The sequence below is a fragment of the Pteronotus mesoamericanus genome, unplaced genomic scaffold, assembly GCF_021234165.1.
Source record: "Pteronotus mesoamericanus isolate MK-2021 breed Mesoamerican mustached bat unplaced genomic scaffold, CSHL_Meso_final scaffold_54, whole genome shotgun sequence".
NCBI classification, from domain to species: Eukaryota; Metazoa; Chordata; class Mammalia; order Chiroptera; family Mormoopidae; genus Pteronotus; species Pteronotus mesoamericanus.
In genome coordinates, this window is record NW_026555321.1 from 12342117 (window position 1) to 12360536 (window position 18420).

The following is an 18420-nucleotide window of genomic DNA, read 5'->3' on the forward strand; positions in this document are numbered from 1 at the left end:
GTCAAACTCTAGAGATCATCAGATGTACCCTGTACTACTCACAGACGTGGGAGCTCTAGAGATCATCAGATGTACCCTGTACTACCCACAGACGTGGGAGCTGAGATTCAGAGAAGCAAGATGAGTCTCCTGAGGTCAGGCCTAGGTAGCAGCAGAACCAAGACCTTTCCGTTGGATACATCAAAGTGAACGATGTGGACTTTGTGGGACTCACATCTTTATATCCCAAACATGGAACGGCAGCCAAGGACTATGGAAGCCAGGTAGCCTCTGCAGAGGTAAGCGTGCTCCGTTCTATCTACCCAGCGCTGCTTTCCAAGGAGCTGGGCTCTGTCAGAATCTCTGAAAGCGGCTCTGAAAGCTCCTCAGTAGGGGGTGATAGGCTGGGCACCGATTCCCTGCTAATACACACACACACACTCACACACACCCCTGGCCTCCAGAGTTACACTCTCTGAGTTGAAAGCAATCCTGAATCTCACAAGAGATGGGAATAGATATTTGCCCAACGTGACTATGAGGATAGAACTAAAATGTCTATATTCCCCTTTTTAATTCCAGGCTTTATTCACCCTGAGAAGTCTTTTCAGAGCTTGGTGAAGTAGAAAACCAGAAAAATAAAGTCGAAAACAGGTGGGGCATGACCACTTTGGCTTTGTGGCTAAGGTCACACACATCACCGACTGGGTCCCCCACAGGCTTTGGGGGCTGAAAGCTGGGGAGGCCCTTTCCCCCTTACCCCACTGCCTCATTCTTCACCGCTCCCCCTTGTAGGAGGAGCACAGTTGAGGGCCGTTAGGAGAATGAGCAGAGCTGTTTGCAGACCCACACTGCTCTTCTATCAGTGACCTCTCCCTGTCCTTCAACCTCTGAGCCTTTGTAGGTGCATGTGTAGAACTAGGATAATAAAATTCACTTTTCAAGACTTTCGAAGGTTAAATGAGAAATGTCTGTAAAATGCTTTAGCCCAATGCCCGGTGTGGCCCAAGTGCCCAATAAATGGTAACTATTGTCAGTTGACTCCATCACGGTATCCTGGCCTAATGTAGTTTTAAAAGATTTTCTTTTATTTTTAGAGAGAGGGAAAGGGAGGAAGAAAGAGAGGGAGAGAAACATTGACGTGACAAACATCCATCGGTTGCCTCCTGCACATGCCCAGACTGGGGACCGAACCCAAAACCTAGACATGTACACTGATTGGAAATCAAACATGTGAACGTTCAGTCTGCAGGAGGGTGCCCCAAGAACTGAGCCACAGCAGCAACGGCCCTAATGTATTTTTCAAGACTTAGTTCAGCGACCTCAGGCTTTCTTTGGCTGTTGTAGAGTTAATAAATCAGGAAACTATACACAGCCAAACCTCACGGGCTTGCTGTTTTGCATTGTTTCCTGTCTGTTGAGGAATTGTAGCAAAGAGAAGGGAGGAGGACCTCTGCCCTATTCCAGTTCCACCCCAATCCCAAGCTCAGAGAGCTGAGTAACTAACACCTGTTGATGGGTTGTTACAGTGGTAGGAGCCTCTGAAAATAGCAAGAACAAGCAGGAAAGTCAGAAAACTTCTTGGCTTTGCCTAGAAATATTCCTCTCCAAATGAATGGGTCAGAAGGACCTAAGTATGTGATGCTTTCACTTGTCTTGTTTGGAAAACTCAGGTAAAGGATCATTTCAGAGGATTTGTGTCTCTTACATGGAATTAATTGTGTTTCTCTCTAGATGGAAAGTTAGTTAGTCCAGCCTCTTAAAAGTGTTAAATGAAGAGATCCAAAAGACGACTGGCTGTGGCCAAGTGGGGATTTTTAAAGCAGTTTAAAACATATGAACGTTCTCTGAGAAATGAGTCGATCACAGTATGAAGTGTGGAAAATGTTGGTGAGAATGTTTAGGCTCCTTAACATGATTATTTTCCCCTATGACATTTGCACATTGGATTCCCAGAAGCAATAAAACGATTATAATCAGCGCTTTTTGTTTGAAAATGTCATTTCTGCAACATCTACTCAGGTTCTTATGACCAGTCTAGGGGAGAGATTTAGAACTGGATAATTTGGGGACAATGTTTGTCCGCATCTTAGAGTTCTTAATTTTTACTAAATTCAGGGATTGACAGCCATAAGTTTTCTTTGAAAGCAGGTTTTTTCATATAATTATATAAAGTAAAGATTTATATTCCGAAATGCTCAAATAGTGAAAAAGTCACTTATCCACAACTCTAGGTCGCAACTGGCACTGCTGCCCTCGAACGATGTAAGCAGAGAGAGGGGAAGGATCCTTTCTAACCCTGAGTTTTACATTCCAGTATTCAGGGTTTATTTAGTTCCCGTTGTGTCTTTAAATCTGGTGGGGATGTGGGCGGCGGGGGGGGGGGGGGGGGAGTTAGTCTAAAAGGTATGTGTTTAAAATGTTATTTTTGGAAACTGCTAGAGAATGAAATGAAAACTTGTGATTTTTCTTGACCTTGGCATGAAAGTAAAATAAAGATTTTTATGAACTTGGAAGTGAATATGTTTGCTCTTCTCAAACTTTCTCACTTGGAAATGAGTGGTTTAGAGCAGACCCCAGAAAAGGCAATTCAAATTCTATAGACTTTTCTTAGCTCTGTCCCTGCTTATGAATCGATCTTTACCAAATTATCAATCATTCTCATCCCCCCCAAAAAAGACAAAATTTGCTTAGAAGGCAAAAAAGACAATTTGCTTAGAGCGCCGATGTATTTATGCAAGTATTATCATCAATACCATCGTATCACTTATTTATTGCACATCTAAATGTTATACAGTCCCAAATTAGATAATTTAGATTTGATCCTTCATAGGAAAGGCTGGAGAGATATTCCTTAGTACTGTAAGGGTTTTTTTTCTGTCCTGTTTTTAGTGTAGTACTTTGGTGTCCTCTTTTTGTGAAACATACATGAAACTCCCACCTGATAAGTTATGGTCACCGTCACTGAATGGGTGTAGGGACATGGGACTGTGCTATCTTTGGTACAACTTTAATACGCAGCTTCTGCTTTCTAAAAAGGGGGCTTTTTGCTTATTCTGTTTGTTTATACTTTATTACAAAAAATTTCAAAAACTCATAAAAGCAGAAAGACTAGTACAAAAATTCCCATAAACCCACTCCAACACCGACATTCCAGAATTGAGGGGCTCTCATCCTTGAGGATGCCTGGATGGTCGTGCTACAGCTGCCTGTATTTCCCAAAGGATGGGAAGGAACTCCAGGCATAGCCGAGGATCAGGCTGGCCTGGCAGAGGGTGGCAGGGTTATTCTTCTGCGGGTGTTCTAGAGGGGATGGGCTGAGGCAGAAGCCTGCTATTCTTCTAAAATGGCATAGCTTTTGTATCTTATGTTGTGTTAGCTTGTAAATTAACACTATAGAAATAAGATGATTAAAAAAATAATAAAAGAATTGATAAAGCCCTGGCTCGGTGGCTCATTTGGTTGGACCACCGTCCCGTACACCAAAAAGTTGCAGGTTCGGTTTGATCCCCAGGCAGGGCACATGCCTAGGTTGTGGGTTCCATCCCTTGGTCGGGATTCATACAGGAGGCAATCGATGGATGTTTGTTTCTCTCCAACATCAATGATCAGTCTCTTTCTTCCTCTTCCCCTTCCTCTCTCTTTAAAATTAATAAACGTGCCCTCTAATGAGGATTAAAAAGAAAGAATTGAAAATATGTCATATTTGTTTAAACAACTGTTTCACTAAATCATTTCAAATTGCAGACATCAAGACAATTTACCCCTAAATTCTCCAACATGCTTCTTCAAAAAATTACCACATACGGTTGTCACATCTGACAGAATTAGCAGTAGTTCCCTAGTATTGTCTAAATCTTCTGTACATATTCAACTCTCTAATTTTCTTTTAGGTTTAAATCAGAAGTCTAGTTAAGACCCTGCACATTGTTTTTGTTTGTTTTGTCTCTTTTTAATCTAGAAGAGACTCCAACCATTCCACCTCTCCCACTTTTTTTGTTTTTTAAATTGTGGCACTGGCTTGTTGAAAAGACACACCAGTTTGTATTGTAGAATATCCCACATCCTGGATTTGCTTGGTTGTTTTTCCTTGTGGAACCATTAAACATGGCCCCTCCGTCTCTTCTGTGTCCTGTAAATTTGAGGTTTCATAGAAAGGTGTGCTTTATTCCAGTTCAACATTTTTAGCATGACAGTCAAGTCATAAGTGACACTCTGAACTTCCCATTGCATCACGTCAGGAGGCAGTGACTTCTTGTCCCTTAAAAGGGATCTCTTGAGAATCAGAAACATGTATCATTTCTCATTTGTCTTAAAAAACACCCTGGGTCTGAGGCCAGAACGAATGGTGAATATCATTTAACCTCTCTGATCCTCAGTTTTCCTTTTTTTTTTTTAAGTTAGGGAGACTTTATTTTATTTATTTATTTACTTTTAGAGAGAGGGGAAGGGAGAAAGAAAGAGAGAGAGAGAAACAGCAATGTGCAAAGACACACCAATCAGTCACCTCTTGCACAGCCCCGGTTGGGGACCGGGCCTGAAACCCAAGCATGTACCCTGACTGGGAATTGAACCAGCAACCTCTTGATTCATAGGCTGGTGATCAATCCACTGAGCCACAACAGCCAGGGCTGACCCTCAGGGTTCTTGTGACAGATGAAACCATTACTAACCTCTGTTACTTCACAGCGTTGTGGTAAGGATTTCAGAAGAAATGGTGACACTGCCAATAACTACCATTTATTGGGCAATCATTATGTCAAGCCTTATTCAAGAGCTTTCCATTCACTATTTCATTTAATCCTTACACTAACCATGAGATGAGTACTAGTATTACCGTCTCCATCGTACAGATGAGGAAACTGAGACACAGAAAGTTTAGGCAATTTGGCCAAGGTCAAGCAGCTGGTAAGAGGGCGAGGCTGGATGTAAATCCAACCAGCCCGATGGCAGAGCCTGCGCAGGAAATCATTGTAAGTACTGGACAAAAGCGAAGTATCGACACAGAAATACCCGTTGTTGTGTTAGGGGATTGAGAGGATGGTTTTTTGCTTTTGTTTCTTCCTTTCTAGTTTTCAGACCTTCACTGATGCTATTCTATTACTTTAATAACTACAAAATGAATAGGCATTTACAGGGGAAGACATACGATATGGATATAAAATAACAATCAGAATCATTTATTACTTACCTGCTCTAGTGGTACTGACAACAGAATAAAAGGAATCACATCAACAATAATAAAAAAGAAAACTTTGCCTAGAGGGAAACAGACACATGAAGCGACATCGTAAACAGATACTCGGTTATTTTCTTCACATTTCTACTCCTTTTGTCCTGTTTTATTTGACATATGGCTCACTTCATAAAAATGTTTAAATATTGATTTCCAAATAGCTTTGGTTGGTCCTAAAACAATATTAACAAACCATGTGTTTATGGAAGGATCTGTTCTGCTGTTTCTGTTAAAAAAAAAACACACACAACCAAAACCAAAAACAAAAACCTGTTTTGGGTTTTCATCTCCCAGGATATTTGAATCAAGAGAATTAGTCGGTCAATTATACCTAAACACCATGCAGTTTCTTTTTAAAGGTTGTGGTTAAGGCAGAGAAGCATGACTGTCAGTGGGCCCTCTGATTTAAACCTTTCAGATGAGCATCTGTCCCCTCCAAGGTGTGAAATCATACTCGGCGCAGAAGCCTCAGAATCCCCAAATCCTCAACCAGAGCCACCACAGGTCGTGTCCACATGGAGTCAAGATAGCTGTGAATGCTGTGGGCCATCCGTAGAGATCGCTGCCACTGAAGTCACTACGAGGTTCCCCTCTGCCCCCACCTTTCCATCCTGCTTCAAATGTCAGAAACACAAAGTGTTTAATTTGCTAACTATGATAATACTAACCCTGGAAATATTTATTATAACATATAACAAGCCGGTAAGATCTTTGAAATAGATTTTAAAATATAGACATCAACTCATATGAGAGGGAGGGACACCAAACTCTCAGCAGGGCATAAGGTTTTCACAAAATAGAAAAATTATAATTATTTTTTATCCCAACGGGATGGTTATAAAAAGAAAAAAAAATGGTTTCTTGAAAATTTTCCATAGGCTCTTTCCACTTTAAAGCTCCTAAATATAATGGGGGTGGGGAGGGCTATACAATGTTACTAATTATTACTAGCTGAAAGGTATTGACTATTTTCTATGTCCTAAGCACTTTACCTGCCTTATTTCACATCATCTTCACAACAGCCCTTTAAGGTTGCTGCATTTATTATCCCCAACTTACAGACGAGAAAATGTAGTTTTCGAGAGATTAAGTAACTTGAACAGAGAGGGTCACGCAACTGTTCGGTGGCAGAACCAGAAGAATTCAAACTCAGGACTGACTCCAGGGCCCAACCTCCCAGCTGCCTACAGATGACAATAAATAATGACTACTGTTTTCATCAACTGAATTTCAAACCCTAAGAATATGCAAACTCGTAACTTAGTAGAATGCCTTGTGGTGAATCTCGAAGGGCTCAACGCAAGGGATCAAGGTACAAAATGCAGCTTTAGAAACTGAGACTCAGACTCATATTTCCTGTACCAGCAGCAGAAGAGGACTCTCACCGTTCCCCGGGGGCCCCTCTCTCTCCCGCCAGCCCCTGGAGCAGCCGCGGGCTCCTGGTGAGGACTCTCACTCCCCGGTACCTGCAGCGGCTCTGCCTCCCTCCCCTGCCGCCTTCCCCTCCGTGCTCTGCCAGGCAGTGTGTCTCCTTTCCCCTCCTCTCAGGTTTCACCCAGCAGCCAATCAATACACATTTGTTGAATGAATAAATGAATGAATGATGGAATGAACAAACAGCTGTCAAACGAGCCACAGATGGAAAAGTACACAGAGGTGCATAAATAGTAAGCGGTTCGCCTAAAATAGCCTCTGCCTGACCAGAGTATAAATTTCATCAAACTTCATGTTAAGTTGAGGAACATGTACTTATTCTTTATTAGAATATCATATTATTGACTTCACATTTCATACTTGGCTGCCTCAGTATTATTCAACACCACTTTCTGTGTGATTGGGTCCAGCCACTTAATCTCCGATCCTTGTTTTCACAGTTATAAACTGATGTTCTTCAGTCCTGCCTCACGGGTTGTCCTAAGGATCAAATAAGGTCCTGTGGGGTGGTGCTCTGTAAACTGTACAAACCCTCTGATGCTGTCATCGTCATGCACTTATTAGCTCCCTGCTATTTGTAGCCTTTGTGTATCTGGTTGGGGGGACCTACATGCATTGTTCAAAAAAGTGGTGTTTTGGAGAGAATTCAGGGGTCCCTGGTGCCACTCACCAGAACAAAACAAACTACTGCCAGAGAAGGACTTTCACGAAGCCAGGATTCTTGAGGGAACCTGCAGAGCAAGAAAGACCACAGCCAGGCCACGCCTTGAGGGAGTCGAGGAAAGTCCCCTCTAAGCCTCAGAAACCCTTGGACTCTTCTTGCTCTTGCGTGTCTCAATCTCAGTCGTAACTATTCTTCAGTCAGCAGTCTGTCCGGACTGACAACCAACAACCAGATTGTATAAGGAAGCCATACCATCACCTTGGAGACAGTTGTCCCTGAGAAAAATGCCTGGCTTGAGCCCCAGCACCTGCCAGGGGGATGTGTTCCAATACTCATCAGGGGGCGGCTCCCCCCTTCCTCTCCCCAGTCATCCTTAACTGGGGCCAAAAGGGAAAAAACGAAACACGGGTGAATTGTCTTTGATCCATCCTAACTTGTTTCTCCTCCCCGTTGGAATTTCCTTGGGCCAGGGAGACAATTAGCTCGGAAGCCTACCCCTCCAATGTCCGGATCTTAGAGAACCGACACAGTGAGCGAAAAAGCTGGTCAATAAAACGGGGAGCCCCTTGGGGGACTTCTTTACTCCCCCTCCCTCCCCGACTTTGCTCCCAGTCACCACCTTCTCCTGCCATCTGTGTCAGAGGAAACCCTTTGAAGTGTCTGTGAAACAAACGAAAAACCACTTTCTTCTTTTCTTCCTCTGAAGTTCTGTGCACTAATTTTTAAAACTGAAATCTTCGCAGAAAATAGTTTTGGTGGGTTCGGAAACATAAATTTTAATTCTCAGCCCCCAAGCAAACATTTCAACCAAAGATCCTTTACATTTTCTAAAAAGTGCAAAGTAAATTTTCTCCAGCAAAGAAAGACCTAGTATTTTCCTGGGCCTTCTTGCAAACAGAGGCCCCTTAGACAATATTTACATCTACATGTGGGTGAGTTGAGACTGTGCTTGGGGCAGCTGGAATAAGAGAGGCATTGATGGATTCCAGTAAGGCTGGCGGATATTGAAGAGCAAGTATGGTCTAACCCGGAGAGCGAACACTGGGTTTGTGAAAAACGTCTCTCCCTGAACACTCATGTGGACCAGACACTGGGCTAAATGCTCAACAGGTGGCTTCTCATTTTATCTTCTTCCTAACCACCCTTCGAGGTACGAACTAATATTCCTGATTTACAAATGAGGAAACAGAGACACAGAAAGGTAAGGGATCTGAAGTTTCCTGGCTGGTGAGTCTTCAAACCAGGATCCTGAGTCCCAGACCCCGCTACTCCTGCATGATCTGTGGACCAGCAGCATTGGCTGCAGAGTGTTTGCTGCTTAGAATCTGCATTTTAACAAGACACCCCTGCCCTACCCCACCAGCAGCCAGTGGACACATTCTAAGGCTGCTGTTCATTTCTAAGGATTCTGCTGCTCTGAGTACATGTACTTATTCAGATCCTGATGAGACCCTGTTTTTTACTTTCCTGCGCCTCAGTTGCTCACCTATAAAATGAAGATGGCTCAAGATCGTTGCTAAAAATCTAATCGAACTTAGTAGTAAATTTCTTAGTGTCTCTATGGGACTTTTTTTAACTTGGAGTAAACATCACTGCATGAATGGTAGGAATGGTTAAAAACTGGTTTTCAGAAAGTTACTATTGAGTGATAATTAGAAGGAAAACACACTCAGTAGAGATAATTTGGAAAAAGGAAAACAAGAAAACCCTCACATAAATCCATTATCCTAAGATAAATGCTGAAACATTTAGTTGCATTTCCTTCCAGAATTTTCTCCACCCATATGTGCATGTGTATAAATATATTATTATTATTTTTTTACCAAATAGGGATCATTCTGTATATATACATTTGCATCCTGAATTTTTTTTCTCTTCACATTTACATGATGAGCATTTTTTAAACTCTTTACACCAGTGAATACACAAGCTGCTCTCCAGAGTTTAGGCTCTTGATCAGAAAGATCTTCTCATGTAGTTTTTTTAATTTAAAGATTTTCTGTATTTATTTTTAGAGAGAGGGAAAGGGAGGGAGAGGAACGTTGATGTGAGAGAGAAACATCAATTGGTTGCCTTCTGTATGTACCCCAGGGGACTGAACCCGCAACCCAGGCGTGTGCCCTGACCCACAATTGAACCAGTGACCTTTCGCTTTGCGGGACAACCAACGAACTGAGCCACGCTGGTCGGGGTTTCATGTAGTTTTAATTCCTTCTGCTGCGATCTACGAATGCAGATTGGAGCTGCCCAGTGCTTGAGGAATTCAGTGTAGACCCAGTGGGTTTGGAGAGAGAACGTCCTGGGAGGCTGAAGGCAGGCCCCGGGGAGCTGTGTGGTTCGGTGGTTTTGGGGTCCGGCAGAAGGCCACGTCTGTTCTGGGCATCACAGCGTCTCTCACCGGAGGGACAGAGAAGGAAAGGCGGCATTCCAGCTGTACAAGTTTCTTCAAAGTAGGAATTGTCTGGTTTTTGCTTTTTTTTTTTAGATTCTTACCTCAGGATTTGTTTATTGATTTTAGAGAAAGAGGAAGGGAGAGAAGGAGTGGGAGAGAGAGAAATCAATCAGTTGCCTCCTGTATGCACCTTGACTGGGTGCAAAACCTGCAACATTTGGTGTACCAGACGACACTCCAACCAACTCAGCCACCCAGCCAGAGCTGGCTTTTGTTTTTAAGTCTCTGCACCCCAGTGCTTATAACTGGTCCTTGCGCATAGTAGGTATCCAATGCATCTGATGGATGAAGGAATGGGTCAATAAATCAGTGAATGAATGAATGAATGAATGATGTGGAGAAGGCTGGGCAGCTGCCTAATGATATAAATTGGGTATCTCCTCCCATCCCCACCTAGGCCCCAGACATCTCTAACCTGTGCCGCAAGTTCTACCATGAGGCCATTTCTTTGCAGCAGTCTTCAGAGGGCTGATTTTCAAAAACAGGTTTCCCTGGGAGGGCTACATATTTCATTTTATTAGCCTTTGCAAATAGGCTAAGGCTAAGCTTTTAGAAAAGGGTTTTCCTCCAGTTTGCTATAGTCAATAATATTCTAGGGAAGTCAGCTCTGTGAGGTGAGTTCTGTCTTTTTGAATATTCGTGAATCATGTCCCCTTTAAGAGTGTTATCTCCTAGGAGCAAGGAGACATTGCCTTTAAAAGCTCAAGAAATAGAGAGTAGAGAGGTCAGCGGAATCTTCCCCCAAAAAGGTCATCAGGGGTGACACTGGTTCACCTGGCAAGGATGGAATAATCTGAAGTTTGACAGAGTGTGGCCCCCACAGCTTGGAGACTTCTGTTGGAAGGGCAAGAACTGGGCAGGGCAGAGGACACACCTGTGTTACAGAAACGTAGCTCAGCCCGAGCTAGGCAGCTCAGTGGGTTAGAGCATTGGTCTGATATCTTGAGGTCGTGGGTTCAATCTCCATGAGAGCACATACAAGAATCAACCAATGAATACATAGATTAGTGAAACAACAAACTGATGTTTTTCTCTGTCTCCCTTTCCTTTCCCTCCTTCTAAAATCAATACATAAAGTTTTGGGTTTGTTTTTTTTTTTTAAAAAAGGTCATTCAGTAAACTTGGGCTTGCTCCAAGCCATGCCTTTATAGAGAAATCTTTTCTCATTTAGCTCTTTAGTTGACAACCAAGAGGAAGAAGAAAGGAGTCCAACACTTCTAATGACCTTCAGCTCCCCGCTTAGTACAACTGTTATTACCTCTCACCTGGATTCCTGCAGTGGCCTCCTTCCTGTCTAGCCTCTCTTTTTCTACCTGTGGCCTCCTACTATTCTGTATCCACCGATCTTAAGTCAGATCCCTCCAGTGGCTTTCCAGCTCTGCACAAAATCTAAATGCAAACCTGTAAGGTCCTATGTGAACTGCCATTCCCTGCCACCTTTCTGATTTTGTCTCTGTTACTTTTTCCTGTGCTCACTCTGCTTCAGCCACACTGAAGTCCTCGCTATCTTCTTAAATGCACCAAAGAAACTTCTGCCTCAGGGCCTTTCCCCTTGCTGATTCCTCTGCCAGAACAGACGCAAGCTGTCCGCGCCCTGCCTGCGCCCTGCCCCACCCCCACTCACATCTAGCTGCTTGCCTTTCTTCCTCACTTCCTTCAGGTCTCCGCTTGAGTGTTACTTGCCTCTCTCGTCTGGCCCATCTAAAATAGTAATACACTCCCTTCTCCCCCCAAAAAGCTTCCTCCCCCCCTACCTCCAAACCCTGCCTTATTTTTCTTCATAGCATCTCTCACCACTTGGTATTCTGTATATTTGTTTATTTTCTTCCCAGCTAGAATAACAGCTCCATGAAAACAAGACTGCTTGTGTAGGCCCATCCACAGCTGTTGTCAAGTGCCTAGAATGCTGCCTGGACCCTAATTTATTTTTGAAAAACTGAATATTGAATGAATCTTAAAGAACAACTATGGTATAATTTATTTTGATTTTTTTTTACAGTTCTATTACCATTCTTCCAATACAGTATTCTCTCTATTATTATTAATTTTTTTTACAGGGCTTTTCATTTCAAAGGAAAATCCAAACTCAGAATGACTAGGCAGTCGTAAATAGATTCTGAAGTGTAATAAAACACGTAATGATTTTTTCATTTGCTCCACAAACAAGGCTAGGTAATAGCTGAGGTCTGATTCTGTCTCATGTCCCTGAGTTTCCTGCTTTATTTCAACTAGGGCGAAATATCTTAAGTGTGTCTGTACGAGAGAGAACACTTGGCAATGTTCTTTCAGGTTTAGCCACTAAACTTTGGGACAGGTTACAAAGACCTAAAGGTTAAATGCTAGGGTTTAAAACATTCAGGGGCTTGAGAGATGACTTTTCTTGACTTAAAAAAAAAAATTGAAACTCTATAATCTCATGTAAAACTCAACATTTTCCAGGTTAGCTTACTTTGGCTTACTTAAAAAAATTGTGTAACTTCAATAACAAAGCAACAATTTCCGTACTAAGTATGTAATTTAATGTAATGAATGACATCTGTCAAGCTACATGGCCAAGAAAGGAGGGCCTTTCATGAGCTGCACACATGCTGATGGTCAAGCCTCTGAAATGACCCTTCACAACCTCAGTCAAGCCCTGTCTTCAATATTTCTCAAACTTTACCGTGCCGAATGATTACCTGGGGAAAGTGGTTAAAAGTGTAGACTCCTGGGCCCCACCTGCAAAGATCCTGATTCATTATGGTTGGGGAGGGTCCAAGAGCTGCCCTGCCAATGCAGCACCCTGGGACTGGGACTGCAGCCACTTGCAGAAAAACTGCCAGAGCTAAAGCCACCTGCAGGCAAGAACCACACCCACTCCAACGACAAGCACCGCCTTGAGGCGGCTCCGCTCAGGGAGATGGCCCCTTAAAGATTTTGGTTTTGAGACAGTTCTTTCTCCTGGAATGTTCACTACTAAGGGACTCTCCCCAGAAAGGAGGACAAATAAGGAGAAGCAGATGCCCAAAGATACTGCACTCTGGTCGAGACTGACTCGGAAGCACCCAATATTTCACAAGTTCTCCTTTTTGATTATCATCTTCGAAAGATAATTCTTTTTAATGTTGACAAGATAAGTTTTAGAATCATAGATTCATAATGACACCTCCTTTTCAAGTTTGAGACTATCTGCGATGACCCAATCAATTATAACGGCCCCTCTGGATCCATTGTGGTTTCTTACTGCACATTTCTGATGTTAGAACAGTCACTGGGAAGATAAGCATAGCTCCCCCATCAGAGAAGTCGAGTGGCTGATTTTACCAGATTTGGGGATCTCTATAATGCTAACCCATATACCCCAAAACCTGTTATTGTCTGTGAGTTGTGAGGGGGTGGTATAATGTTTACCTTGGCTTCCCTGCCCCACCCCATTTCTCCATTTTCATTGTTTCAAAAATATATAAATTATTCACATACACTGTGGATGAAAAAGGGGCTCTGTAATAAATCTGACAAATTCAAATGACAGAAAGTAACCTCACAGAGTGATCTGATCATAAATTCCTAACTGGGCAAGTCGTCGGGGGGTAGTCAAGTCCCAGGCCTATACATTTTTCAGTAAAAAGGTTTATCTTTCTTTACCTCAAGGAAGCTCTGTTCATTGTTCTTGTGCTTGGTTTACACACCTTTAAAATGCCAAAGTAATTTTTTTCAGACCCCTCGGAGGTATAGCCACCCTCAAGGGAACACATAATCTTGTTAACCATCCTGTAATCCAATCACAGAAATTCCCCTGCTTTGCTTTCTCCCTCCTTCATGTGATCTTCCTTAACATTCTTTCCTTAATTCCAAATGTATAAGAGGAACTGTAAAACTGTCATTCTCAGGAGCATTTGAGATCTTGCTTCCTGGCAGGTCACCAGTGTGGCTCAGATAAACTCCCATAAAAATGCTCTACAGGTTTGGATGTTCTTTTGTCAGCAATACTCAGTGTTAAAAAACAAACAGACAGTATTCCAGTTGAGGAGAAAATCTCCTTCAATCCTTTCTCATTTCTAGTTTCACACCCAAAGTAACTATGGTTTCCAGGTTGGTGCATATCATTCTAGATCATTGTCTGCATTTAAAAAAAAAACAAAAACAGTCAAGAACCCAGATGGCAGCGGAGTAGGTAGAAGTTACACTCACCTCCTCTCAGGACCAAATTGGAATTACAACTAAAATGTAGAACAATCCACCTGAATAACCAATGGAAGACTAGCTGGACAGAAAGCTTATAAACAAAGATTTACAGGAAAAGCCATATCAAGGCTGAACCAAAAAAAAAAAAAAAAAGAAAGTCCATTAGAGACAAGAGGAAGGAGAGCTCAGTTTAGACTCACAGACCCAGGGAAGCAGCTCTTCCCTTGCCCTGAGCAGAGATGTCCTGCCCAGTCCTTTCTCTCAGAACAGCCAATGTGTATTGAATATTTTAATATACTGGCCACTTGGCAGTCCCCCACATCCATGATCTCTAATCCTTGCAACCAAGCTAACGGGAGGTATTATTTCATCTCTTTAATCCCGCTACGGTGACTTTGAGGCTGGAAGACTGTAAGCGGCCTGCCAAAAGTCATGGAAGTCAGAAGTGGCAAAACCAGGATTCAAACAGGATCCTGTTTAATCATAAAACTACCGTTCATTGCTGATCACTTTGACAAGTTACCAGACTGCTCAGCCTCAGTGTCCCATTTGTGAAAAGAAATAATAATAGTTCTTATCTTGCAGGGAGGATGAAATAAAGACTTTAGTCTTATACTGTCCACGGTGACAGCCACTGTCCCCATGTTCACTTGAAAGGTGTTGGTCTGAATGGAGAAATACTCTCAGTTAAAATACATGCCAGATTTCATAGACTTCATATGAAAAAAGATAGTAAACTATCTCCTTAACTTTTGGTATTGATTACATGTTAGGATGATAATATTCAGTTAAAAAAACACTATTAAAGTGACTCTTACCTGTTTGTTTTTACTTAAAAAAATTAATTTTAGAGAGAGAGGGAGGAAGGAAGAGAGGGAGGGGAGAGGGAGAGAGGGAGAGAGAGACATTGATTTGCTGTTCTACTTATCTGTGCATTCATTGGTTGATTCTTGCATGTGTCCTTACTAAGGGCTTGAACCTACAACCTTGGCTTTTCAAGACAACACTCGAACCAACAGAGCAAATGGGCCATAGCTGATTTTATGTTTCTATATGGCTACTAGAAATTTTATTATGTATGTGGTTTGCATAATATTTTTTTTGGACAGTTCTGAGTTAGACCCTTAGTTAGATGCTTCCTATGTGAACATGAAGAGGGTGCAAATTATTATTATTACTGAGACAGCTCAGCTTAGCATGTCACATATGAGGACTTTGCAATTCTACCATTTCTTGTACTTCTTGGGTCAGGTACGTCTTCTAGATGCCCTCATTTAAGCCTCACAATAGCCATTCTGCAATTTTATGATTAAAAAAAATTATTTATTTTGAGAGAAAGGTGAAGGGAAAGGGAAAGGGAGAGAAAGAAACATTGATGTGTGAGAGAAACATGCATTGGCTGCCTCTTGCAAACCCCCAGCTGGGGACCTGGCCTGCAACCCAGGCGTGTGCCCTGACCTGGAATCAAACCAGTGACCTTTTGGTTTGTGGGATGACGCCAAACCCACTGAGCCACACCCATCAGGGCTTCTGACTGTTTTTTTTTTTTTTTAACTTTTTCCCTATACTTGTTGATATTTTTTTCTTCCAGTCAGTCTCCCTGAAATTAGCAGTGAAAGCATTCCATGAAAAAGGTTCGTGGGGAAACATTCTATCAAGGCGATAAGGAAAGGGAAGACAGCGCTGGGCTTGAGCTTCAAGGGCTGGAGAGCACAGTGCTGGGGGAGAGAGGAGAAAGACAAATGTTTAGTTGCTGGATCCTAGGGACAACGTAAAGGAGAAATGGTCTCTTCCCAAGAGGAAAGCCTGGGTACCCTTCAGCTAAAGGCTGCCTGAAGAGGGCTGCTCTTAGAACGGCCCTGGTGCTATGCTGTCCCACGCAGACCTGGCTCCTTCCTGCCAATCCGGGCCAGCGCCTGCGGGAACCAGATGAAGCTACCCCCTGCTCACTGGAGGCTCACAGCAGATTTCAGGAAATGACCCCTGGGTTCAGGAGAAGGGCTAGATTTTAATGTGAAATAGAGATCGTGGGTCTTCTCACCATCGGTAACGTACAGAACACTCTGAACACCTACTTCATGGACTCTTATGGAATTAGATTTTTTTAAAAAAATGTGATAATAGGGGTTGTTGCTCCTGTTTATATGTTCGAGGTACTGATTCCAATTCCCCATCACGAGGAGAACAAAGTAGACTTTTCTGGAGTGAATCATGCCACGCAGAAAGGAATCACATGCTTTCCTCGGGAAATCTGCAACCCCACACTCAGTCTCAGAGGGACAAAGGATAATGATTTCATGTTGTTTGGCTGCTTGCTCCCTAGTGGTTCTGAAACATGGGTTTTCCTTTGAAAGGAAAGATGCCTCGTCCTTTCTAAAGGATATCACACGGCTCTCTGTGGCACAGTTCAGCCCTGGCATGCTCCACAAAGACATTTGTGTGTCCTTTGGGGCTTTGTGCCAGGCATGCAGACTGCCCAAACTTTCTGCCCATCTGCCACACGCAGGGCAAAGCCCCAGCTTCTGCCAGGCCAGGGCAACAGGAACGTGGTTCGGGAACAAAGACAGCCATTGCTCCTGTCCCAAGCAGCGGGCACACTGCCTAGGTAGGAGCCTCAGGCCACCACATGCTCTCTGGCTGCCTGGCTCCAGGACTCTGGGCATTTATGTGCAGGGAAGTGAGGTTAGACAGGCCAAAACCGGCAGCTTCGTCAGACAGACAAAAAGGCAATGTGTGATCTGCTAAGTGTGTGACATTGGGCTGGTGAGGCATGTCTCCTTTGTTGGGCTGGATTTGAAGGTGGTGGTGAGTTGTGCGGGCTGGGTGGTGGAGCCTTTCTAACAGCACCTGAGAAAGCTCCCTCATGTCTCCCCCTCTTTTATCCCAGCTAGCCCAAAGTGCAGGATCCCCAAGGATCTCAGACGTTACGAGAACTGGCCCTGGAGAGACCTCACTGGTCCAATCTTGACTCTGTTATTGACTCCCCATACACCGTCTGACAAGCTGCTCAACTTTTCTTTGAGCTGTGTCCCCTGCAGGGGCCTAACCTAAGAGAAGGAATCAGGATAGTTAGTTGCCTGGGAGGTGCAGAGACAGGCCAGGGAAAGGGGAGGAAAAGGCTGCTGTGTGAGTCTATCTGGGCTGCTATAACACAGTTCCATTTACTGCATGATATAAACAACAGAGACTCATTTCTCACCATTCTGGGGGCTGAGAAGTCCACGACCAAGTAGCCTGTAGTAGTGTTGGTGTCTGGTGAGAGCCTCCTGCTGCCGGTTCATAGTCGGCTGTCTTCTCACTGTGTCCTCACACTGCAGGAGAGGCAAGGGGGCTCTGTGGTCTCTCTCTCTCTTTCTCCTTAGTTGAGATAAAATTGACATATAACATGCATTGCGAAATGATTACCACAATGTTTAGTTAACATCCATCACCACACACAGTAACAATTTTTAGTAATAATTCTTTATTACAGAGTTAAAATGCTTTTCTTTGTGATGAGAACTTTTAAGATCCACTCGATTAGCAACACTCAGGTCTGAAATAGTATTATTAACTATAGTCACCATGCCGTGCATTACATTCCTGTAACTTATTTATCTTACAACTGGAAGTTTGCATCTAGGGTCTCTCTCTCTCTCTCTTTTTTTAAATGTCCTATACCATTTTATATATTGATTTTAGACAGAGAGAGAAAGAGAAACATCGACTGGTTGTTCCATTTCTCCAGGCATTCATTGGTTAACTCTTGCATGAGCCCTGACCAGGGATGAAACCTGTAACAGTCGTGTATCAGGCGATGCTCCAACCAGCTGAGCTACCCTGCCAGGGCTCTAGGGTCTCTTTTATAAGGGGACTAACCCCATTCAATGCGGGCTCCACTCTCCCAAAGGTCCTGCCTCCAAATATCATCACATTGGGAGCGAGGTTTCAATGTATAAATATTGGGGGGACACCATCATTCGGTCAATGGGAGGAGTCCCTAAGGGCGCACTGTGAAGCCAGCTACCACAGTGAGCCTCTGGAGCTACCACCTGCAGGGAAACTCCAGAACACAGCTCGCAATGATCCCAGCCAAGAGGTGAGGGAGCTGGGGCATTTGTACCCCGCACATGTCAGGCACATGTTAAGGGCCTCCCAAGAGGGCAGTTAACTCCCAGGCACTTCTGGCCTATCACATTCACTGGCAAAGCAGATCAGCTGTCACAGAGCTACGGGCTAGCTACTGGGAGCCAGGCTGGAGGGCAGGGAGTGGGGGTGGGGGTGGGGGGGATGGGAACACCTAAATGGGAAGGGGAGTGACAGCAGCATCTGCTATACCCTCTAAGCCTCATGTCCTGTTTTGAAAAATGAGAGTCATGATAGCTTTTATCTTTTTGAAAAGACTTTATTTAATTTTAGAGAGAGGGGAAGGGAGGGAGAAAGAGAGGGAGAGAAACATCGATGGGTTGCCCCTTGTCTGCAGCCCAACTAGCGATGGAACCCACAACCCTA